Source organism: Barbus barbus (assembly GCF_936440315.1).
Source record: "Barbus barbus genome assembly, chromosome: 10".
Classification (NCBI taxonomy): domain Eukaryota; kingdom Metazoa; phylum Chordata; class Actinopteri; order Cypriniformes; family Cyprinidae; genus Barbus; species Barbus barbus.
In genome coordinates, this window is record NC_136738.1 from 10,140,913 (window position 1) to 10,166,308 (window position 25,396).

The following is a 25,396-nucleotide window of genomic DNA, read 5'->3' on the forward strand; positions in this document are numbered from 1 at the left end:
CTGTTTCTACGTTTCAGGAGGAGGCAGTGGATTGGTCAAACGTGCCCACGGAGTATCACGACCTGAAGGAGGTGTTCAGTAAGTCTCGTGCTGCTTCTCTCCCTCCGCATCGTCCCTATGACTGTGCTATAGAGTTACTGCCAGGTACGTCTCCGCCTAAGGGCAAGTTATATTCACTTTCTGTTCCAGAGAGAGAGGCTATGGAGAAATATATTTCTGATTCTCTAGCAGCAGGGTTCATTCGCCCCTCCTCTTCTCCAGCGGGGGCGGGGTTCTTTTTTGTGGGGAAGAAGGACGGATCCCTGCGACCTTGTATTGATTACCGGAGACTGAACAACATCACGGTAAAGAATCCCGTGCCGTTAATGTCTTCAGCCTTCGAGAGATTGCAGGGAGCGTCTATTTTCACAAAATTGGATTTACGTAATGCTTATCATTTGGTCCGCATTAGGAAGGGGGATGAGTGGAAGACTGCTTTTAACACCCCTAGGGGGCACTTTGAATGCTTGGTCATGCCCTTCGGGCTGTCCAACTCCCCAGCGGTCTTCCAGGCACTCGTCAATGACGTGCTGCGAGATATGGTAGATCAGTTCATATATGTTTACCTGGATGACATACTGATTTTTTCTTCATCTCTCCAGGAACATGTGCAGCACGTCCGGCGAGTGCTTCAGCGGTTGCTAGAGAATGGGCCTTTTGTCAAGGCGGAGAAATGCGCTTTTCATGCACAGTCTGATCCTTTTCTAGGGTACATTGTGTCGTCCGAGGGAGTGCGCATGGATCCTGACAAGGTTAAGGCTGTGGTGGAGTGGCCAAGTCCAGATTCCCGTAAGGCCCTACAGAGGTTTCTGGGCTTCGCCAACTTCTACCGGCGTTTTATTCGCAATTTCAGCCAACTAGCCGCGCCTCTGACCGCCTTGACCTCCCCCAGGACTACGTTCAGGTGGTCAGACGCAGCTGAGGCTGCGTTTGCCAAACTGAAGGGCCGCTTCGTTTCAGCCCCCATCTTAGTCACCCCTGATCCATCACGTCAGTTCGTGGTGGAGGTCGATGCGTCAGAGGTGGGGGTAGGTGCAGTGCTATCCCAGCGCTCTCCGGCGGACGACAGAATGCATCCATGCGCGTTTTTGTCCCATCGTTTGTCCCCTGCCGAGAGTAATTATGACATTGGTAACCGAGAGTTGTTGGCAGTCAAGTTAGCATTGGAGGAATGGCGTCACTGGTTAGAAGGGTCGGGGGTACCTTTCATCGTATGGACCGATCATAAGAACTTGGAATACATTACAACTGCCAAAAGATTGAACTCCAGGCAGGCTCGGTGGGCACTTTTTTTCGGACGTTTTGATTTCACTCTCTCTGGAAAACTTTCACTCTCTCTCTCGTACCGCCCGGGTTCCAAGAACATCAAACCCGATTCCTTATCACGTATTTTTGACCGTTCCGATCGCCCGTCTACTCCCGAGTGCATTTTTCCAGAGACACTTATTGTCTCCACACTCACATGGGAGGTCGAATCGAAGGTCAAAACAGCCTTACAAGGGGTAACGCCTCCGGTCGGCTGCCCACCGTACCGGTTATTTGTGCCGGAGGGATTACGGTCCGACGTTATTCAGTGGGGTCATGGTTCCAATGTGGCTTGTCATCCAGGAGTCAGTCGCACTACATCTTTAGTCAAGCAACGATTTTGGTGGCCACTTATGGCTCGTGATGTTCACAGTTTTGTTTTGGCTTGCTCAGTTTGTGCCACTGGTAAGACTTCCAATAGACCCCCAGATGGGCTCCTTCAACCGCTGCCGGTCCCTTCGAGACCCTGGTCCCATATCGCTCTAGATTTTGTCACCGCCCTCCCACCCTCTCAGGGTAACACGGTAGTTTTGACCGTGGTGGACCGATTCTCGAAGGCGGCCCACTTTATTCCCTTGCCCAAATTACCCTCAGCCAAGGAGACAGCGGTAACAGTCGTTGACCACGTCTTTCGGTTACATGGCCTCCCGACGGACGTGGTTTCCGACAGAGGACCCCAATTTGTGTCCAAATTTTGGCGAGAGTTTTGTAAATTGCTGGGTGCCACTGTTAGTCTGTCCTCAGGATTTCATCCCCAGAGCAATGGTCAAACTGAGAGAGCCAACCAGGATTTGGAGAGAACGTTGCGATGTCTGGTCTCCAAGAATCCTTCCTCATGGAGCCAACAACTGTCAATGGTGGAGTACGCCCACAATTCGTTACCAGTGTCATCTACGGGCCTGTCTCCGTTTGAATGCAGCATAGATTACCAGCCACCAATTTTTCCTAGTCTGGAATCCGAAGTCGCGGTTCCCTCCGCCCACGCCTTTGTCCAGAGGTGTCATCGCACTTGGACTAGAGCCCGCGAGACTCTACTCCAGGTGGGAGCGCGCACCAAGGCCAAGGCCGATCGCCACCGGTCTAGACCTCCCGTATACGTCGTCGGTTCCAAAGTGTGGCTTTCTACTAAGAACATTCCTCTCCGCTCCGTGTCTAATAAACTTGCTCCTAAATTCATTGGCCCGTTCGCTGTCACCAAGATCATTAGTCCGGTGACAGTCCGCCTCAATCTCCCTCCAGTGTACAGGAGGATTCATCCCGTTTTCCATGTGTCCAAAATTAAACCCGTGTTTTATGCACGCATAAATCCGCCAGCCCTGGTTCCCCCACCGCCGCGACTCGTAGAAGGGGAACCCGCTTATTCGGTCAATCGTATTCTGGACTCTAGGCGGAGGGGACGCGGATTCCAGTACTTGGTGGACTGGGAAGGTTACGGTCCGGAGGAGAGAAGTTGGGTACCGGCTAGAGACATCCTGGATCACTCCCTTATTGATGATTACAATCGACAGGTAAGGGAGTCTGGGAACGCCAGGAGGCGTTCCTAGGAGGGAGGGTACTGTCACGGTTCATGAATTCACTGGTTTCTTCATGTCTCGTGTAATTGTTGTTCTCTGTGTGTGTGGATGTGTGAGTGGGCGTTACCGCTCAGCGCTCATCAGCGCGCCAGCTGATCTCACTCCCCGCACCAGCTGCTGCCAATCCACTCACCTTTAAAGCCTCACCGCACTCTCCTCTCTTTGTCAGATCGTTGTTTGATGTCCTCCGTATCGTGCTTCGTGTGCCGTCTGCTTCAGTGTTCCTGGTCCTCGTCTGTCTGGAGTCTTCGTGGTTTTCGTCTTCTGGATGTTCACCGGCACTGGGTTCACCGTCACCACTCATCATCAGCACGCTGTCCATCTTGTCCCTGCGTCACCTGCCCACCAGAGAGACTTTGATTCTGTGTGTTGTCATCTGACCTCATTAAAATCCATGTTTGCTTGCATCCTTGCTTCCTCCAGATTACTTCCGTGACAATTACTGATAAGGCTCAAGACATTGAAACAACACTGAATGACACCGCAAAAAAATTCCAGTTTTTCTCTCTGGCCTGCGATGAAACAACGGACATAACTAATACCGCCCAACTAGCCATCTTTGTGCGTGGAATTACTGCTGAGTTTGAAACGACAGAGGAATTGCTGTCTTTGCAATCCATGCATGGCACTACCAAAGGTGAGGATTTGTTTGAGCAAGTTGTTTTGGCAATGAATAAATTTGAATTACCATTTGAAAAGTTAAGTGGCCTTGCCACAGATAGAGCGCCAGCCATGCTTGGCCCGCAAAAGGGATTAACTGCATTGGTCAAAAAAGAAATGAGTCGTCTCAATCTTGATCCAAGTGATTTAATTGTATGCCACTGTATCATACATCAAGAGAGTCTGTGTGCACATTCCCTGAAGCTCCACAGTGTAATGACAACTGTTGTTTCCACCATAAATTTAATCAAAAGCAGAGGGCTAAACAGCCGCCAGTTCAAAGAGTTACTGAGTGATCTTGATCTGGTTTACCATTGTGAGGTGCGATGGCTGAGTCGTGCAGATATGCTTTCACGGTTTTACAATTTGAGGGAAGAAGTAAAACAATTCATGGAGATTAAGGGAAAACCTGTTGTGGAACTCAGTGAAGACAAGTGGCTGTGTGATTTGGCCTTTATGGTGGACATAACCAAGCACCTGTCAGAGCTGAATGTCAAGCTCCAAGGTCCGAACCAGCTTCTCAGCTCTCTGCTTTCAAACGTGAAATCATTTGAGGCGAAATTAAAGCTGTGGCAATTGCAACTGGAAACGGGTAACACTGTGCATTTTCCTACTCTACAAGAACAAAAGCCTGCTATGACAGCTGAGTATGCTGGTGAGTGTGCAAAACTGCATCAGGCATTTGGCGAGAGGTTTCAGCACATGAAAAGTAAATAAAATGAACTGAACATATTTGCTACGCCATTTAATGTGGAACCATCTGAAGTACCTGACAACCTACAACACGAAATAATTGAGCTGCAAAGCAATGACGAGCTCAAAGCAAAGTACAACAACCTCCCTCTGCTTGAGTTCTATAAACTGCATGTACGTTCTGAGGATTTTCCCATTCTGAGGAGACATGCACTGAAGTTTGCATCTCTGTTTGGGACAACCTACTGCTGTGAGCAGTTCTTTTCAAAACTGACTCTTGCAAAGACTCGATTCCGCTCAAGACTGACTGACCCAAACTTGGAAAACCAGCTGCGAGTAGCATCGTCATCACTGCCATCTAACATCAGACACCTCGCCAAAGAGAAGCAGTTCCAACCATCGCATTAGAGAGGTTAGTGATATATGTTAAAAAATTTAGAATGGCCCTTAAAGGATGTTACAAAAATGTAAATGGCCCTTGATAGAAAAAAGGTTCCCCACCCCTGCACTAGATCATCTAAAGCACAACCACCTGTCTTGATGAAATAAAGGTCAACGAATTTTGCCTCAATAAACTCCTAATTGTCTGCGTATTAATAGCTAGTGAGGTTGTATGGGGTAGAGATTAAGGGATATGGTAAAAATATGATCATGCAGAATAAGCTGGTAATATGTGCTTTAGACGTACTAATAAAGAACCAGTATGCCAGTATTATGCACGCTAATAAGCAACTTGTTAATAGTGAGAACTGGTTCTTAAAATAAAGTGCTACCCTAATAAAAATTAACAAAATGTAGGGTTAGGGTTGGATTGGGTTTGGTTTAGTTGCATGTACACTGATGGCCAAAATTGTTAGAATACTTCATATTTAAGAGGTTTCAATTGTTTTTTTTTTTGTTGAATTGGCCATTATAATACCATAAAACAAACTATTGCTGGATCTGTGATGGAAGGAATCTGCCGGAACATTGAAAATTATGGACTGGCCCCCTCAAAGTCCGGACCTCAATCCCATCGAGCAAATTTGGGGTGAGTTGGAAAATAAACTGGACAGATCTTTTGTACATTCAAATGAAAACCTTTGGCTTGAGTTGCAGAAGGCATGCGATAACATTAGTGTTGGAGTTCTTAGGAAATATATAGACACTATGCCAGAGAGATGTGCTGCTGTAATTGCTGCAAAAGGCAGACATACCAAATATTTATAGAGGATAAAAACAGTATGACTCACTTCATCTGATATTTGATATCTGTATGTTTCAATGAAATACGTATACTGACTGTATAATAATTACAGTGGTGGCCAAAATTGTTAGAACACCTGACAGATCTGAAAATGTTTTACCTTTTTTGCCTCCAAAACAATTAAGCTAATTCTATTAACTTATTCAAATATTATAATTAATTATAACGAACTATGATTAATTATTATATATATATATATATATATATATATATATATATATATATAATTAATTATTATATATCCTTTTGAGCTAATTTTCTACCGAGGGCAGTGTCTGTGGAGGTTACGGCCTTGTATAAAAATCAATAAAGACAGACCATCATCATCTGGTGAGAGAACTCCAAACACTCCAGTTCTGAAAGTACAGCACGTCCCAATTAATACACTAACCAGAGGCAAAAATAGCACTGGTAAGTTCGGAGGTCTGCTTCTGTTCTGACCTGAATTTAACTGACCACTAAAAACATTTACTGCAAACTTAAACAAAAGAGATGTTTTGAGGAAATAATTTATGCCTCAGAAGCATGTCTTTGTGTCATTTTAGTGTAACCCCTAGGGGCCCTTTGTAACCGCTCACAAGTTGATAACCAACAATCTAAATATTAGATGTCTACAAGCAGGCTATCCCAATAAAGGGAAATAAGAGGATAAAGAGGGACTGGAGTATTAAAAAAAACAATTTATTTTATTTCTCAAATTAGACATACACATGAAACAGACGTTAGGCCTCTGGACAAATTCAACAACGGGGGCAACAAAGTGCAAAATCAAGATGTTTAAATAACACAATAAAAATTCAGCAAAACTTAAACTCAGAATAAATAAGGCACATCACAAGTCACATGCACAAAAAGAACAAAAAAAAAGTTACACTCAGTAAATCAGTGGCCACACAACAAAGTTGTTACCCCCCAAGATATTGTACCAACCCAATGGCCTAAAATACAAACATTACATACACAAAACATACAACCACACGCACAAGGGAGAGGCTGAGGGGCAACACAGTGGGCCTCCCTCCCACACCCACACTGAATACTAAAAACAAGGCACAGGAAAAACAGTGGTCAAGATGGCATATAACGACCCTCCTGCAAAGAAAACAATTACAATATCATACAAATAATTATACGGGTCAAATCAAAGCTATGCCTAATTTGTAGCCTGTGCATCAATGGGCTAAAAATTACTTAAACCGTAAAAGGTATTCCCTTAAATATCAACAGTCGGAACAGGGCAAGGTGCTAAAGTAGCCTACATTACCAACCTGTATGAACGCAGACAACAGCGTCCAGCCAAGAGCTTGTTTGGCAATACTGTAGCGATCACTTTATGTCTGGTTTTTACTCGTACATTCCCAAGCCAAACTATAATACAGACATGGCAAATCAACATGACTATATGAACAAGCGTTCCGTGACGAAGATGTACACACGTGAGGGAGAAAGGAAGCCAGTGAACTTACATTCTCCGTACAACAATCAGCACTCGGCAAACTTGTAGTGGTCACACTCTGAACCAGTAACTACTATAAACAGAACACGAATCAATGAAGACTCATTACGGCCAGTGCCTAAAAAAAACTGAACGCTGCTTCTAAGTAAAAGCAGAAAACTTACATTTTCGTTGAACCACGCAGACACCATTCCTAGCCAATGAGGGCTCGTGAAGACAAGGAGCTGGATGTAACCACGGCACCGAATAACCGCACAAACACCAAGCCGAGCTACAAAACAATGCAATAGTCTGAATCAAATCAGATCCATGTTTTCACAAGGAGGCCAAAATACATTTAAGCATGAACTCACATCAACTCGTACAACAAATCAAGAGTCCAAGAAACCAAGAGTCTGTAGCACAACACTAATCAGAGAAACCGCCAGCTTGCTGGATTTAAAGGTGCAGCGCCAAACAGCCACCACCTGATTCAATCAAAAGGTGCAGCGCCAAACAGCCACCACCTGGTTCAATCAAGGCGCAATTCCCGCTGCCTACGTCCTACCCGCTACATTTACCCACCCTTGAATGTCACCGTCTCGGTGACTAGGGCAAGGGTCAAACCCAAGGCCTAAAAACAGTGCTATGGGAGGAAATAATTAGAGCACTCTCTACCGAGGCCACAGGTGATCTTCCAACAGTCGTGCATGGGAGGTTGTGAGGGTTGGGATGATGGCCTGCATTTGTTCTAGCAGTTCTCCTTGAAACGAGGGTATTGCCAGATGGTAATACTTCCCCTTCAACACCCAAGGAGTTACGTGTTACATATTGAGGTGTAGTCTGCCCCTGCTGTTCAAGAGCTGGAGGCTGCAACACTCCTAACTCAGTGGAAGTTGTTGATCCTCTTACAGGAGGTGCATCAATTGCCACCAATACTCCAGAATCATCACCTTCCTCCATACTGCCATCAACATCGTCCCCTATGGAGTTTGGCATGCTTACATTAAGCATCTCACCCCCAGATACAAGATGAGGTGAACCTGGGTCAGTTGGGAGGGGGCGCAGTTCTTTCCGGTTGATATTCTTCTCGGGACCTAACTGATCCCTTGGCCTAATTTTATAAAGTGTACCAACCTCATCAAGGCACCTCACAACCTCATACACCACACTTTCCCAATGATCACTAATCTTATGCCGTCCATGCGGGTGACTGCGACGATACACTAGTGTACCAGGGGGTAGGAGTGGCAAAGGAACCAAATGATTCTTTGCCCGTTGTCGAGCGACTGACTCCAAATGGGCTCGGGCCTGGCCATAGATTGCAGAGAGATGCTCCTGGTGTTCTTGAACCCACTCAGCAGTAGTAGAATCTGATGGAATTTCGATTGTGCCCAACAAAGAATCAAGTGGCAGAGTGGGCTTACGCCCGAACATCAGTTCATACGGAGAAAACCCCGTAGACTGATGGACTGTGGTGTTATAAGCGAACAAAACCTGTGGCAGATGGTAAGGCCACCGTCTCTTCTTATCAGGAGGTAGTGTACGAAGCAAGTCATGCAATGTGCGATTAAATCGCTCGCATTGTCCGTTGCCCTCTGGATGGTATGGGCTAGTGCGGGATTTACGAATTCCATACACTCTGCACAATTGTTGGAACAGCTCACCTTCAAAATTGCGCCCTTGATCGGTATGGATACGTAGTGGGACACCATAAGTGTAAAACCACTGCTCTGTCAAGACTCTAGCTACTGTTGACGACTTCTGGTCTGCCGTAGGGTATGCCTGCGCAAATTTAGAGAACACATCGGTTACAACCAAAATATTCTCTTTCCCATCACTAGATTTTTCCAATATAGAAAAATCAATAGCTACAATTTCTAGGGGCCTTGATGCCAACAGACTACCCATAAAGGTCCTCAGTTTTGGTTGAGTTGCCTTGGCCACCACACACCGCCGACATTCATGGCACCACCGGTCGACATCCTTCCGCATAAAGGGCCAATAGCATCGCTGGCGGACAAGACTAACTGTTCGTTCTACCCCCTGGTGACCATGATCATCATGCAAGGCTGTAAGCACTTCTGCCTGGAGAGCCTGAGGCAGCAGTAGCTGCAAGACCTCTTTAGTGCTGCCAGGGACATGCGTCTTCCTATATAGGACACCCTCATGGACTACTAGGTCTGCCCATTGACGGACAAGCTCCACAACAGCAGGGGGCTCGGTGGACCTCTCTGGGGCTGTAGGAGGAGTGCCCCTCTTCCAATATACCAGAAAGGCCTTCAAAACAGGATCCTCAGCCTGCAAAAGTTGGAGATTTGCCCTGGTTCTTGTAGGGCATGCATCTATGGCCTGTATTTCAACAGAAGGGGACATAAACACACTCTTAATTTCGGCTGGCACAGAGATCCCTGAGGCCATCTCCTCCATAGAGACTGGAATTGGTGGTGCCGACAAGCGGGATAGCGCATCCGCATTCTTGTTACATGCGCCAGGACGGTACTCTATGGTGAAATCAAAAAGAGCTAGTTGCGCAGCCCAACGTTGCTCTACGGCTCCTAACTTAGCTGTCCGCAAGTAACAGAGCGGGTTGTTATCGGTCAGAATGGTAAATTTGGTACCCAGCAGATAATCCCGAAACTTGTCTGTTACTGCCCACTTAAGTGCCAACAGTTCAAGTTTCATGGCTGAGTAATTATCCATGTTTCGTTCAGTTGGCCGCAAGCCCCTGCTTGCATAAGCGACTGGACGCCGAGGTCCTTCATCCTGCTCTTGAGATAAAACTGCACCAAGCCCCAGCCCACTAGCATCTACCTCGAGGACAAATGGTTTACTAAAGTCGGCGTAACCCAAAACTGGTGCGCTTATCAGTTTGTCCCTCAAAGTATTAAACGCTTGATCACAACCCCAGTCCCAATGGTCCCGCAAAGTGGCATTACGCCCCATCCTATTCCTTTTAGGATGTGGCTGGAGCTTTGCCACCAATTTATGCAGAGGAGCCGCATACCTCGCAAACCCCTGCACAAAACGCCGATAATACGACGCAAACCCAAGGAATGACCGCAGCTCTGCAACTGTAGATGGGGTCCTCCATTCCCTAACTGCACTGATCTTGTCAGGGTCCGTAGAGACCCCAGAGGCCGAAACAACATGGCCCAAGAACTTTACTTCAGGCTGAAAAAAATGACACTTCTTTAATTTGAGTTTAAGACCATTCTCACGTAGACGACTGAATACCAACTCCAAACGTTCCAGATGTTGTTTGAACGTAGATGAAAAAACTACCACATCATCTAAATACAGGAGAAGGGAATGGAAACGCTGGTCCCCAAATATTCTTTCCATCAGCCGCTGAAAAGTCCCGGGTGCGTTGCACAACCCATATGGCATCCTCTGAAACTCAAACAGGCCAAATGGCGTGCAAAAAGCGGTTTTAGCCCGATCCTTCTCAGCAACTGGCACCTGATTATAACCACTCGCAAGGTCGAGAGTGGAGAAGAGAGACGCACCTGTGAGGGCATCCAAGGACTCCTCAATTCTCGGCAATGGAAAGGCATCTTTCCTAGTCTTTGCGTTTAGTTGTCTATAATCGACACAAAGACGAATAGATCCATCTTTCTTCTCCACAACCACGATGGGTGAGGAATAAGGACTACAGCTCGGTTTTACCACTCCCTGATCTAACAACTCCTGGATATGTGTCTTCACTACATCATACTGAGATGGTGGAAGTCGTCTATAGCGCTGCCGCACCGGAGTGTCGTCAATCAAAGGAATCTCGTGCTTAATTAAGTCAGTACAGCCTAAAAGTGCCTCACTACAGCTAAAAGTATCACTATACTTCTGAAGTAAAGACTTTGCTTCCCATTGCTCGGACTCAGTTAGATTAGACCAGGACAGGTCCGCAAACCCCAACGAGGGAGTTATAGCAGTCTCCATTGACCGAATGAACGTGACAGGGCCTTGGGTACCATTTTCTTCCTGAAAGCAGATGGATTTGCTAGCGGAACGTGCAGTGATTAAGTACATTTCCCCCAACAGGGTACGTGGTTTTATCCACCGATCCACCGTGCCCACATTAACAACTGGCACTTGTACTGTACCATTTCCAATGGGGAGCAATGAGATTGGAACAATTAAATCTGGTGGCAACTGCCACCCTGCCCCTGCTGGTTCTAACAGTACAGAAGGAATCAATGGGCCAAGCCCCTGCCTACAGGTGGCTGACACAAACTTTAAAGATCCGGCTGGAACACAGATGGAGGACCCAGGGGCAGTCAAAACCCTACCCAGAACACCAGACGTAGAGAGGTCCTCAAGGCGTTGACACGCTAATAAGGCATGTTCCCAAACGGCTGGGACGGTCACCCGGGAAGTAGTAAACAGACTTGCACCGTCTTGGCAAAAAAACTCTTGCAGGCAACAACGGAGAACATTCATCCCAATCAATCCTGGGACAGAGTCCTTGTTTATCTTAAATCTGGACTCAGGTGGATCCCGAACCACCAAAACGCCTATGGAAGGAAGAACTTTTCCTAAGACTACTACATCCAATTCTAAATAACCTTGATATGGGATATCTAGGCCGTTGGCCGCTTTTAATTGTAACCAACCACAGGAACGTAGCTGGTCACGCCCCAAGAATCGAAAATGGTTATTAAAGAAGGACTCGGTGATGGTAGATACCATAGAGCCGGTATCTATAAGACAAGCAACAGTTACACCGCCCATCTGAACATCTGCCACTGGACACTCGCCCACCAATGCAGAAGGACAGGACAAAATAGATGTAAACGAATCTGAGCCCATCAAACCCCCTTCTAGTGCTTGGCTCCATGCACTAGAGGGTGCTAGTTTCCCTGTTGCCTGATGGAAGAGTCATCCCTCCCATTCCCAGCGGGTGGCCTGGACCCAACCCCCACACGCTGTGTCTGCCGTGAACCAACTGGGCAATCCCTAGCCATGTGACCTACTTGCTCACAACGCAGACAAATAGGTCTGCCATCCAAATCAAAACGAAACCGCCTCTGATGATTAGTCTGCCTATTTGGTAGATTGGATGGCCCTAAGCCAGGGGACAAATGTTTAAGAATAGTATCTAATTGGGCCTGCTGCCTACGTAAACAGTCTTTGAGCTCGGTCAATTCATTACTTGGTTGTGCTACAACGACCTGGGCTTCTGCCTGACACGCTCCCACCCCCCTTGAACTAGCGTCACACGAAAAAGCCCTTGCACGGACAGGACGAGGCCCCTCGCCATCATCGGCCCAGCGAAATGCCTCACGACGCAAGTCCAAAAAGGAGGACTCAGGATTAAGGCGGATGTATTGTTTTAATTCTCTACGCAGCATTTTGTCTCTAACGTTTTCTGCAAATTGATCACGGATAACACAGTCAGGTTTAGCAATTGCAGTTATATTTTTACGTTGGGCGACTTCCATAAGTGACATTAATGAGTGTGAAAATTCACGCAGCGTTTCTCCCTCCCGTTGACGACACTGGAAAAATTTTTGTTGAGCGTCAATATAAGACTGGCTACAGCCAAACGTCTCAGTCAGTATAGAGAAAATATTTTCAGGCTCAGATCTAACTAGAGCTGGATGGAGTTTAATTTCTAGCTTTGCCTCCCCATCCAGAAGATCATACACGAAATGCGCCTGCTCACCCATGGACATATGCCTAACCTGTAGACATCGACGAACCTCCTCAATCCATTCTTCCACCGGAGGAGACTCTGAACTACCAGAAAACCTGGGATATTTACGCTCTCTAGGAACATACACATACCTTAATCCAGAAGACCCTGGCTCCTGCAGATTTGGCTCTTGGCGATTTGACTCTTGCTGACTCTGCTCTCCCTGTCCTACAGCCCCAGCAGATGCTACATTTCCCTGACGTAGCCTTTCATTGTCAGCCTGCAACTGTTTAATCTGCTCCATTAGCTGCCCGACCTGTTCCTCCAACTCCTGAGCCATTTTAAACCCAAAAGAAAAAAAAGAAAAAAAAAAAAAAAAAAAGTTACTTTTTTTTTTTTTTTTTTTTAAATACAAACCACTTGTCACTTGCAGAACCGCTGTCCAAGCCCAGTCCCCAACCACTGCCTTTCCTGTACTCTACCTGCACTCAATACACACACACACACACACACACACACCACAACAACAAATTACTCCAGTCCCAATAAAACCCTGCCGACTACGCCAAATGTAACCCCTAGGGGCCCTTTGTAACCGCTCACAAGTTGATAACCAACAATCTAAATATTAGATGTCTACAAGCAGGCTATCCCAATAAAGGGAAATAAGAGGATAAAGAGGGACTGGAGTATTAAAAAAAACAATTTATTTTATTTCTCAAATTAGACATACACATGAAACAGACGTTAGGCCTCTGGACAAATTCAACAACGGGGGCAACAAAGTGCAAAATCAAGATGTTTAAATAACACAATAAAAATTCAGCAAAACTTAAACTCAGAATAAATAAGGCACATCACAAGTCACATGCACAAAAAGAACAAAAAAAAAGTTACACTCAGTAAATCAGTGGCCACACAACAAAGTTGTTACCCCCCAAGATAGTGTACCAACCCAATGGCCTAAAATACAAACATTACATACACAAAACATACAACCACACGCACAAGGGAGAGGCTGAGGGGCAACACAGTGGGCCTCCCTCCCACACCCACACTGAATACTAAAAACAAGGCACAGGAAAAACAGTGGTCAAGATGGCATATAACGACCCTCCTGCAAAGAAAACAATTACAATATCATACAAATAATTATACGGGTCAAATCAAAGCTATGCCTAATTTGTAGCCTGTGCATCAATGGGCTAAAAATTACTTAAACCGTAAAAGGTATTCCCTTAAATATCAACAGTCGGAACAGGGCAAGGTGCTAAAGTAGCCTACATTACCAACCTGTATGAACGCAGACCACAGCGTCCAGCCAAGAGCTTGTTTGGCAATACTGTAGCGATCACTTTATGTCTGGTTTTTACTCGTACATTCCCAAGCCAAACTATAATACAGACATGGCAAATCAACATGACTATATGAACAAGCGTTCCGTGACGAAGATGTACACACGTGAGGGAGAAAGGAAGCCAGTGAACTTACATTCTCCGTACAACAATCAGCACTCGGCAAACTTGTAGTGGTCACACTCTGAACCAGTAACTACTATAAACAGAACACGAATCAATGAAGACTCATTACGGCCAGTGCCTAAAAAAAACTGAACGCTGCTTCTAAGTAAAAGCAGAAAACTTACATTTTCGTTGAACCACGCAGACACCATTCCTAGCCAATGAGGGCTCGTGAAGACAAGGAGCTGGATGTAACCACGGCACCGAATAACCGCACAAACACCAAGCCGAGCTACAAAACAATGCAATAGTCTGAATCAAATCAGATCCATGTTTTCACAAGGAGGCCAAAATACATTTAAGCATGAACTCACATCAACTCGTACAACAAATCAAGAGTCCAAGAAACCAAGAGTCTGTAGCACAACACTAATCAGAGAAACCGCCAGCTTGCTGGATTTAAAGGTGCAGCGCCAAACAGCCACCACCTGATTCAATCAAAAGGTGCAGCGCCAAACAGCCACCACCTGGTTCAATCAAGGCGCAATTCCCGCTGCCTACGTCCTACCCGCTACATTAGCATGTTAAACTACAGATGAACTGCAGTGCAAATGTAAATGTATGTGGGAGCCAGATCATTTGGCTCAGCTCAGAAATAAGAACCGACTCTTTCAACTTCCAAATGGCTCTTCATTTTGTACTATTTCTGGCTTTTGTGTTTTGACCATTGTTTGTGCGCACAAATATAATTAAAATTATTAAAAAATATTACTTTTCATTATTTGTGGTATAAACCTTACAGCAAACACACACACACACACAAAAAGCAACACTATTACAGAACTTCAGTGGATTATCAAAATACAAATCATTTAACAAAATTCTTACTCAAAGTGGAACACTGTGTGCCATATAACAAATAAAAACAACATTACAATGTGCAAAACAGCAGCATCCAACACAAGTTTGTTTCGTTGTATATGTTAATGCTGAAACTTTGTCACGTGCGTCACGTGTGTGGAACCAATCGCAAACACCGGTAAAATCATCAAACACGATTGGTCACAGGTCTGCACATGAAGTGCTGGTGACCAACAAGCGGTCTATTGTTTCAATCATCCTTTTATACTGTCTTGTGTTATTATACCTTGTATTAATATACCTAAAAAGAGAAAGGTCTCAGATAGAACTCAAGAGAGTTCACAGGTTACTCAAAGACATTTCTCAATGAAATACCATATAATTTTACTAACAGACACAACAATCAAATGAGTCGACCTGGGTACTGTAGCAGCTAAAGTGCTCGTATATGTTTTATACAGACCACAAGCGGCCAGTTAGTCTCCACACCTCTGCACTCTTCAGACGATAACTCTGTTATCTGCACTCTTGAAGTTTCATTATCAGGAATTTAGAGCCGAATTATTGATCCATGGAAAAGGCTACAGAATTGCTTAACTTAGTGGCTGGTTAAATCATGGTGCACATGTAGGTGACTTCAGGCTGAATCTTCCATCCCAGCCCCATTCCACACCCTCTTCCCCACAATGTCCTTTCCTATACTATACTATCATCACAACAACAAAAGTACAAAACATCTTTTTTTAACATCTTTGTTTCTCTATATTTGTGCAGTTTGTGGTTTAAGCAAACATGCAGTTCTACTTTTCCTTATGCTCACAATTGTTACCTGATGGACAATAAAATCCCAGAGACTAGAAATCTATGGAAAGATGGAAATAGATGAAACATAAATTGCAAATGTTCAGGATATATCCATTTATTTGATCTAAAGCAATTTTTTTCCCTAAATAATATATCAATACAATACAGTTTTGGGTAACAATTTACAATAAGGGTACATGAATATTCATGTACTAATTCCTAATTGAATCCTTAATTCATCACATACTAATGACTGTTAAATGAGTTAACTAATTATAAACTAACGAACAGCTATCCTTTACTATGACTGGAGTCATACGGATTCATGCATGAATAACGGCAGCCTTAACTATATGTTATAGTACATGTTTGATAGTCAAATTTGATAGTTAATATAAGCATCATGCCTGACACTTTTGTAACTGACTAAATTTAAGCTAAACAAACATTTGCGATTGTGAAAAATGAAGAGATGTTAAAAACTGCCGTCCGCGTGTTTTCTTAAAGAAGAGCAAACAGACATGACAACGCTCAGTTACAGTCATACCTGTTTCCTGGAACAAAACTAAAAGGCGAACGCCTAAAACGCAAAGACTGAATAAAACGGACTGGATCATCGCTTTCGCTTACAACAACAGTGATTTATTAAAGTCACGTTTAGAGACGCGTACAAAGAATATAGTGTTTCCACGCCATCTTCAACTTGTAATGTGTAGCTTTATGTGGTCTAAATGATGTAGATGTAACAGCGAAATAGTAAGAACGAGGCCTTGTGTCGTGTGGCCTCTTTGTAGACAGACCCGTAATCTGTACACCACAATCTCAGTTTAAACACTCTCTTGACTTTCCTTTAATTATCTTATACTGCATTTGTTCTCGTTTTCACTCGCTGCATGATTGACCAAACTCTGAGGATGGTTTTCATCTAAAAACTGTACAAAAGTACAGTGACAAAAATATACAGCTATTGGGGTAAGCCGTCAAAATCAACACTAAAACTAAAAACATTAAATATATTTAGAAGAGAGTATTTCAGTATTAGGTTTTTATTATACTGATACATATTTCTGTTGTGCAGGCATATTTCCTGTATAAAAGTCTACGTCTGTGACCTTTTCATGGGCATGTAGTTTAATGTTATGGTTCTTAATTGCGATCACATTACAACAAGGTGTGCCATAGTCCCTCTACCAAATCTGCCAAAAGTGAACGGAACAGAACATTTTTAGCAAGAGGCAGACACGCTTATGACTGAAGGGTTCACTACTCACTGCTGTGTGTGTGCACTTGGATGGGTTAAACGCAGAGCACCAATTTCGAGTATGGGTCACCATACTTGACAATACGTCACGACTTTACTTTACTTTTACTTTTAGTACGCATAGGCCTAATATTTAATAGCAAACGGAAACTTTGAAAGAAACGAGTCGTTGGTATGACAAATAAAATGTGAATATCGTCATCAGCTATATTGAAGAATAGGTCTAAATCTAGTGACATAAAGAAAAAAGTCATTTATAATTACAAAAATATACACAAATGCCCACGAGCGGAATTGTCTGTATTCATATGGCAATTTTCTTAGTGGTTTGGTATCTTGAGATACATAGGGTTTTTGTTCTAAAATTCCTTTATATTTTATGTCTGTAACCTTTTCAAGAGCGTGTACACCCGCTGACTTTACTGAATGTGCTGCTTTGAGCTTGATGGTGAGATATGTTTCAGTTGTAAAACAGCAACTTATTTTTAATCTTGACGGTTCATCGTACGGATATGGAGATGGACAATTGTCCTAAAAAGTAATACCGACTTAGTCAAATGCTTTCAAGTAGAAATTTTCTTTATTTCATTTATTTCTATAAACAATGAATGCTGACTGCTCTTAGAGAGAGAAGGCCTCACCTACAGTCATTGTGATGACATATACAGTCTAGCAAACAAAATGTGAACGTCATCCATAACACTAAACCTAAGTAAAATGACAGTCATAGTAGATCGAGAGGAGGTTTTTCTGTTTTCTGTAAGCATTATGACCCTTTCCTCTAGGAATTTACCACTGTGCCCCCATAGAACTTTTTTGGATATTATCTTTGGGTCTGTATAGGGGGAGAACATGAACAATAAGGTTTATTTCTATATCTACTTCATATCTATGCGAGTCCGCACTAATAATAATAATAATAATAATAATAAACAGTTGAAACAAGCTCGGCTGATACATCTCCTTAATTTCATGTTGGATGGTGAAAAAAACAAAAACAAAATCCACATTCTGATGCATTAGAAAAAGTATTATACAATCCCTTAAAAAGAACATGAAGCCACGATAGTCATGCAAAAATATTGAATAAAATATGATGAATGAATGTAAAATACATTTTCTTTGTTCGGTTAAGAAGGTTCATCTAATGGAACTTTGAAAATAAGAGCAAATCATTTTAAGATCAAATACTTTTAAATGTAGGTTTGACAAAAAGAGAATAATCTTTTATCTGGTTTAGTTGTATTTAAAAATAAATAAAATAAATAAAATCCCTTACTTAAAAAAATTGCATCAAACTAAATTGGTAGCTCAATTCTCGTTTCATCTGCATTCTGCTTCGTAGAAGTCAATCGTATAAAACAAAAATAACCGATTAATGACTTTGTTAGACCTTTGTTAACCTTTTATTCAAGCTTTAAAGGAAGTTTATGCTTTAAAACAGTAAGTGGGGTGAAAAAAAAAAATCCTGAACTGCTGACATTCCTGAATGGTGCCTCTGTATGTGTGTGTGTGTGTGTGTGTGTGTGGGTGTGAGGATCTGTTTGGAGTTGGCATTCCCTAACAACCGTATAACCACTATTAATAAGCAGTCTTAACAAAAAAGCGTATGTTTAATACATATTGTTTATAGCAGTGTTTCTCAAACTTTTTCAGCCCAAGGACCACTTTATCTTCCAATTTTTTCTGAGGACCACCTAACAGAATCCCACTCTAAAACGCCCCCAAAAAACAACAAAATAGGAAGGATCAGCTAAATTTATGTTTAATATGCAACTGTTAAGTCAAAAGCTAATTATTCAAACACAAATGCAATTATATGATCAGAAATTATTATATGAATTTTATTTCATTTGAAAAAGTAAATGTGAAATGAGCTGCCGCTTAATATGAACAACAAACTGCACATGTGAAAAAAAACTGCAATTAAACATACTGTAACAGCCTAGGTCCCACTTAATGTCATTCCAAAGAGCCATTAGTTTAAAACTGAGGTGGAGGGTATAGGAAGTCTATGGTTGTAACTAACAATAAAATGCTGAAAAATGCTGAACGTTTTTTTCCCCTTAATGTCCAATATCACTGAAATTTCTGGGATTTTACACATGAAACAAAAACTAGTACATTACAAAACTAATAGATCTGTGGATTTTATATTTTGAGATTTCCATCTAAAACTTAACGTGAATGTTAATGAGAGGAGTGGTGCTGCTTATCACACATCAGTTTCTGAATGTCTGGCTCCAAAGAGGAGAGTTTCAGTCTCATACTTCAGATTATATTTGTAAGGACCATTATTGTTGCTTCCATAGACATCAGCGCTTTAAATGTATGGTTTTGCTAGGACTTAAGTGTATTTAAATGTCTGAAACCTAAAATAAGCATTATATGGTTGAAAACACTGAATATTTGTGATAATATGAGAAGTCAGCGCGTCCGATCTGGCTCCGTGCCATCCAACTCGCGAAAGCAGATTTGAATTCAGCAGTTGATGACGTGACGCACTGAACGTTCTAATCACACCGGTGTGATCGTACGTGCTAAAGGGTTCAAACACAATGGCAAGAACTGTTATCACAGTTTCGCAAGTGCATTAAAAATCTACTTAAATAAGTGACGATTTTATAAACACTTGCCTAGTTTAGGTCATCTTTTCACGGACCACTAGGGGGCGATGGCGGACCACACTTTAAGAATTACTGGTTTATAGGTTTTAACAACGTAGGTATTTTCATACCGCTGGACATTCATTTAGCTTGTTCTGTGCTTTTGAAGCATAATTAAATATTCTCAGGGGACCCATTGATCCACACACGATGTTCCTCACATGCTGATTTATTCAAGAGTAGATTACAGCTCCAAAGAATGCGCGTCGTGGTGACATGTCTGTAGTTGACTTAATCGGCGATCGGAGAGAGCCACAGAGGTGCGATTCGTGACAGAGCCCCTCCCCTGCGAGCGGCTCCTGAAGCGAGGTCCATCTTGACGCCGGGGTCTACCACGAGGCCTGGGAGCTGGCCTTTCTGGGTGATCTTGATGGAAGTCAGAGATGAGCGAGGGGTCCAAGATGTCCTGTGAACTGACCCAGGATCTCTCCTCAGGACCGTATCCCTCCCAGTCAATTAAATATTGCAGCTCCCTGCCTCTGCGTCGTAAATCGAGTATCTCCCGTACTCGGTAGGCCACCTCGCCGTCGATGATCAAGGGAGGGGTGTTGCTCTCTGCAGCCTCGTCCTGGTCCTTCTCTCCTCTTGGGCCACCGGCGGGTTTGAGCAGGGAAACACGATAGTTAGCGGGCAGAGCTAATCGGTAAGAAACAGGGGTTATTTGTCTAAGGATCTTGAAAGGACCCACATACCTTGGACTCAACTTTTTGCTGGGAAGCTGCAGACGAAGGTCTCGAGACGACAGCCAGACCCATTGGCCAGGTCTGTCCTCGGGGCCCCCTCTCCGGTGACGATCAGCTTGTGCTCTAACTCTTCGTACTGCCTGCTGAAGATGCACATGAGCGGTGTTCCATACCTCCTCGCATCACATTTAGTATATTTCTACATATATTTTTCAGTAGATAACCAATAGTATATTGATAGTATAGGCCTATGATATTTGTCACGCTGATAAAGGTGGTTTACTATGCTGGTGTCACGGTGCACACACGAGGGAGGAACCAGGAACATGCAGACGAGGATATAACTTCAAATAATAATCTTTACTGAATAAAATCAAGGCAGGGCAAGACAAGGCAGGGCAAAACACAGACAGGAACGAGTAGACGAGTAGACCAGACGAAATCTAACTGAACAGGCAGGACTAATATACACAGGAACGCTAGGAAGCTGAGGCTTCCTCTGGGCATGACGAGGAGTCAAGGGCCCTCACAGGGTCCCTCAGCAACCTCCTCCACTTCTGCAACAGGGGGGCAAGCGGCTGGGACTGGCCTCCATGGCCACAACTCAAGGAGCCGCCTGCCCCAGACGAGTCTCCATGGACAAGACAAGACAAGGTGAGTTTAAAATGTTCCTGTGGGCACAACAAGACATACACACTCCTGGCCGTGACGTGAGGACTTGATCCACGGGGATAGGGCTAGAAGCGGCGGCCGGCAGGCTTGAGTCAGCGGCAATCCGGTGGGCTTGAGTCAGCGGCAATCCGGCGGGCTTGAGTCAGCGGCAATCTGGCGGGCATTGAGTCAGAGGCGGACCGGCGGGCATAGAGTCAGAGGAGGACCGACGGGCATTGAGTCAGAGGCGGACCGGCGGGCCTGGGTGAGCCGCGGGAAGCGGCGTGAATCTCCCGCGAACGGCGGCGTGACTTGGGGAAGCCACCGACGGTGGGTTGGCTTTCCCCACGGACGGCGGCGTGAACTCCCGCGAATGGCGGGCTCGGTGTGAGCGGCGAGGTTGGGAGCCGCGGACGGCGGCGGATATCTCCCACGATCGGCGGGTTGGATGAGCTGCGGACAACGGCGAACTTCTCCCGCAATCGTCAGACTGGAGGGCTCGCGGCCAGCGGACTCGCGGCACTCGCGGCAATCCTGCCGAACTCCCACGCCGACATGTCGTGGGCTAGGGCAGAAGGACGAGTGGCGACTTCCATGCCGTGAGGGACAAACAGAACAGGAACAAACAAAATACTTTTCAAAAACGGAAAACAAAACGAGGTGAAGGGGCGCCGCTTACTGTTTTGGTCTGGTCTTCTGTCACGGTACGCAGACGAGGATATAACTTCAAATAATAATCTTTACTGAATAACATCAAGGCAGGGCAAGACAAGGCAGGGCAGGGCAAAACACAAACAGGAACACCGGGGAGTAACGAGTAGACCAGACGAAATCTAACTGAACAGACAGGACTAATATACACAGGTAAATCATAGATAATGAGACGAACATGACTGGACAAGAATTAAACTAATGATTACATTTAACAAGAACAGGAAACAAACCAAATAAGGAAACATGAGGCAGGAACACATGACAGACATGACAGAACCCTGACAGCTGGGTAGGTGTAGGGGATGATAAAGTATAAAATTCATTAATACAATGTCAAAATTAAAGGTTCTAATGCAAAAACTGCTTTGCAACAATTTGTTTAGTGAAAAGCTAATAAATAAATGAATGGAATTGAATTGTCTATGGCAAACAGAAATTTGACATGTCCGGACATGTCAGGGGCACAATAGCCTATTAAATGTGGCCTATTAAAATATATATTGTTTTCCCCTTTTGATAACTTTTTCTAACATGACAAACTCTTTTTTTCTCCCTTCTGGTAAAATGTACAACGTTTTTATATTTTTAGTGACGAGTAAAACTAGTGTAAATGTTTTGCATTGTTTTATATTGTATGTAATTGCATAATTTATTTATCTATTTTCATTTAATAGAAGAGAATACGACTCAGACAAATGAATGCGCATACCTGTGTGTGTGTGAGAGTGAGAGAAAGAGAAAGAGAAAGAGAAAGAGAAAGAGAAAGAAAAAGAGAAAGAGAGAGAGGACCTTTTCCAACTTAAACTATTTTTTGTAAACCTCTCATTCGAAGAATGGTGTTCCTTGCAAAAGGAGGAATTCATTCTCTCTTGGAAAAAGTGTGAGAGGTTTTATTTCTTTATTTCTTGTTTTATTCCCAATTCATTATTAGGAGTGTTATTTAATTACATTTTATAAAACCAACAGAGTATATTTGTGAATATGCACATTGTGATATGTTCTCGTGACCTGTTAAAATCGTTTATTTATTGTCCTTAAATCCAATATCTCTTTCTCACAGCTCGCCCATACAGAGAGAGAGAGAGAGAGAGAGAGAGCGCCTTGGAACGTAACCGGACACGTGCAGATGGGAGGGGGGAGCGCCATACAGATGTTCCCATGATAATAATTCCAAAAACGGCCCATAAAATCTTCAAAACATTCCTCAGGACTTCATTTTATCTCCTGTCACCGGAAGGACATGTACAAACAATATATCTCATCCACAGATGACGTCGGAATTTCACGCATGCTGATTTTCACATCTGAAACTTGTTGTGAGATCAAAGGTCATATATGGTTATCATTAATATTGTTATGAGGTCACAAAGGTCAAAGCCATTAATTATGCCATCTAGGTCTCCTTAGTAAGATTCTCATTGCATCGTTATAAGCTACTTGCAGCTTCTGTAAACTAGATGTTCTGTAGTTACATCACAAATGAGCAGTATAAAATGTTGTACAATATGCTTTAAAAAGTGAAACCTTCACCTCATCTAAACAGAAACTAAACTTACACAAAAGTATATTTACCCACATATACATCATGTGGTGTTGCCTTTCAATATCCTCATCATCTGTCATGCGTTCAGTGATAATATGTCCATGGTGTTTTACTTTCGCACACACAGTGAGACTCTTGTTAGACAACTTAAAAACTGGAAAATGTATACTGTAAAGACTAACAGAGTAGTTAAACACTATTTTGATTATAGCTACGCTATAATGTTTTATTATTATGGTATCGGGCTTTTATTTTGATAACCAAAGAAACCGGAAGTATGATGACGAAAGCAAAAACTGGCGAACGGCGCAAAGGGACGAAAGGAAAGTCTGAAAAGGTTTACGGTTAAAACAATAAAGGCCACGGAGAAACAGTTAAAACTACAAGGTTTAGCTTCGGTCAATTGGGGAACAAGGTTGGTAGAGTTAGTGAGAAACATATTTGAGTTATTTGAAATGTTTATCGTAAATTGTATAATTTGGTAATGCTATCAGTTTGAAAATAATGTAATGAGCTGTGTAACGTTCGAAATGTGATGGTAATGCATGATTTATTTGTTTATACTCAGCTCTTACGTTGGTTGAAGACACGGACGGCAATAAAAGTCATTTTAACCATCAGTTCTGGCCTTCTCAATATTGACTGGATGCTACAGTAAGAGCTTGACCACCGCCGCACGCTGCACAACGGGACTACAAGATCCAACGGCAATACCCGAGACGTCCAGCAGATGGCAGAAGTTGGTCAGAAAATAAAACAATTTAACGAAAAGTGCTCAAAATGGAAGAATCACAGGCTGTTTCAGTAAGTCAAATGGACATAAATGAACAGATCACAAACTTACAACAAGAAATTCAAGATTTAAAAGACTCACTTAACGACGAAAGTGAGGATAGACAAAACATTAAAGATTCAATCACATGCAAAGAACAAATCTTAACAGAGCTTCAAAACAAAGCTCAAAGCATGTCAAAGTTGCCAAGACGTTCTGAAAGAGTTAAAGTACAAACGGAAAGGATGATAACATTCCAAAAGGAAGAAATGAGTAAAAGGGAAAAAAGACTAATAACTCTTTATGAACAATGGAAAACACAGGTACGCGAAACAAGAGAAAGGTTAAAGTTAGATATTACAGACACGGAGATGTCAGAACTCGCAGACATGATAGAACAAAAGAGAGATGATGTATTGAAGTTATATTCAGAAATAAGAAACCAAATGGCACCATCATCTGACATAAGGAGAAAGATGGATGCATGCGATGCAATAACTCATGACATCGTAAGGATAATTCTGGAAAGATTAAGTGGTGTTGTCGAGGAGTTTGATGCAGAGCGTGAAAGAACTCGTTTACGTGGACTTTTAGATCACGACTACGCCCAGTCCATATACGGCTCAACCGCAGCATCAAATCGCAGCCAACGGTCCTCAGCTTCACAACTCACAGCAAAACGAGCCGACGCAGCAGCAGAGCTAGCTGCAAAAGAGGCTGAATATGAGATCGTACTAGAGGAACAAAGACAACAGGAAAGGATAAAAGCTCTAGAGGAGGAGCACAAGAAACAAATGGCAGCTCAAACATCAGAGTTGGAACGCTTGAAAGCACAGAAGGACGTGAAAGCAGCTCGAGCCAGGTTTGAAGCATATGACAGAGAGTTATCACAGGTGGATGATGTACAGTCAATTAAAGGTGAACAAGTGAGCCCATACTTCACACCCAAACAGCCCACACCAGCACTCTCTTTCATTCCTGTGCAAACAGCTCCCCCTAGTGTCACTCAACTAGCGCAAGCAGTGCAGGACAGCATTAAACTGAACAGACTTCCCGCGCCAGAACCGACAGTGTTTAGTGGCGAACCAATAAGCTTTATTGAATGGAAATCCACATTCATATCACTGATTGAACAAAGGGACATCTCAGCGGCAGACAAGTTGTACTATTTGAAAAGATATGTTACGGGTCCAGCTCGAAAATGCCTTGAAGGGACTTTCTTTAGAAACGATGAGGAGGCATACAATGACGCTTGGGTCAAACTAAACCAAAGGTACGGCCAGCCATTCGTGATTCAGAAGGCATTTAGAGAAAGGCTATCAAACTGGCCTAAAGTGCAGGCTAGAGATGCCGATGGACTAAGGGCATTTGCCGATTTCATAAATGCATGCATG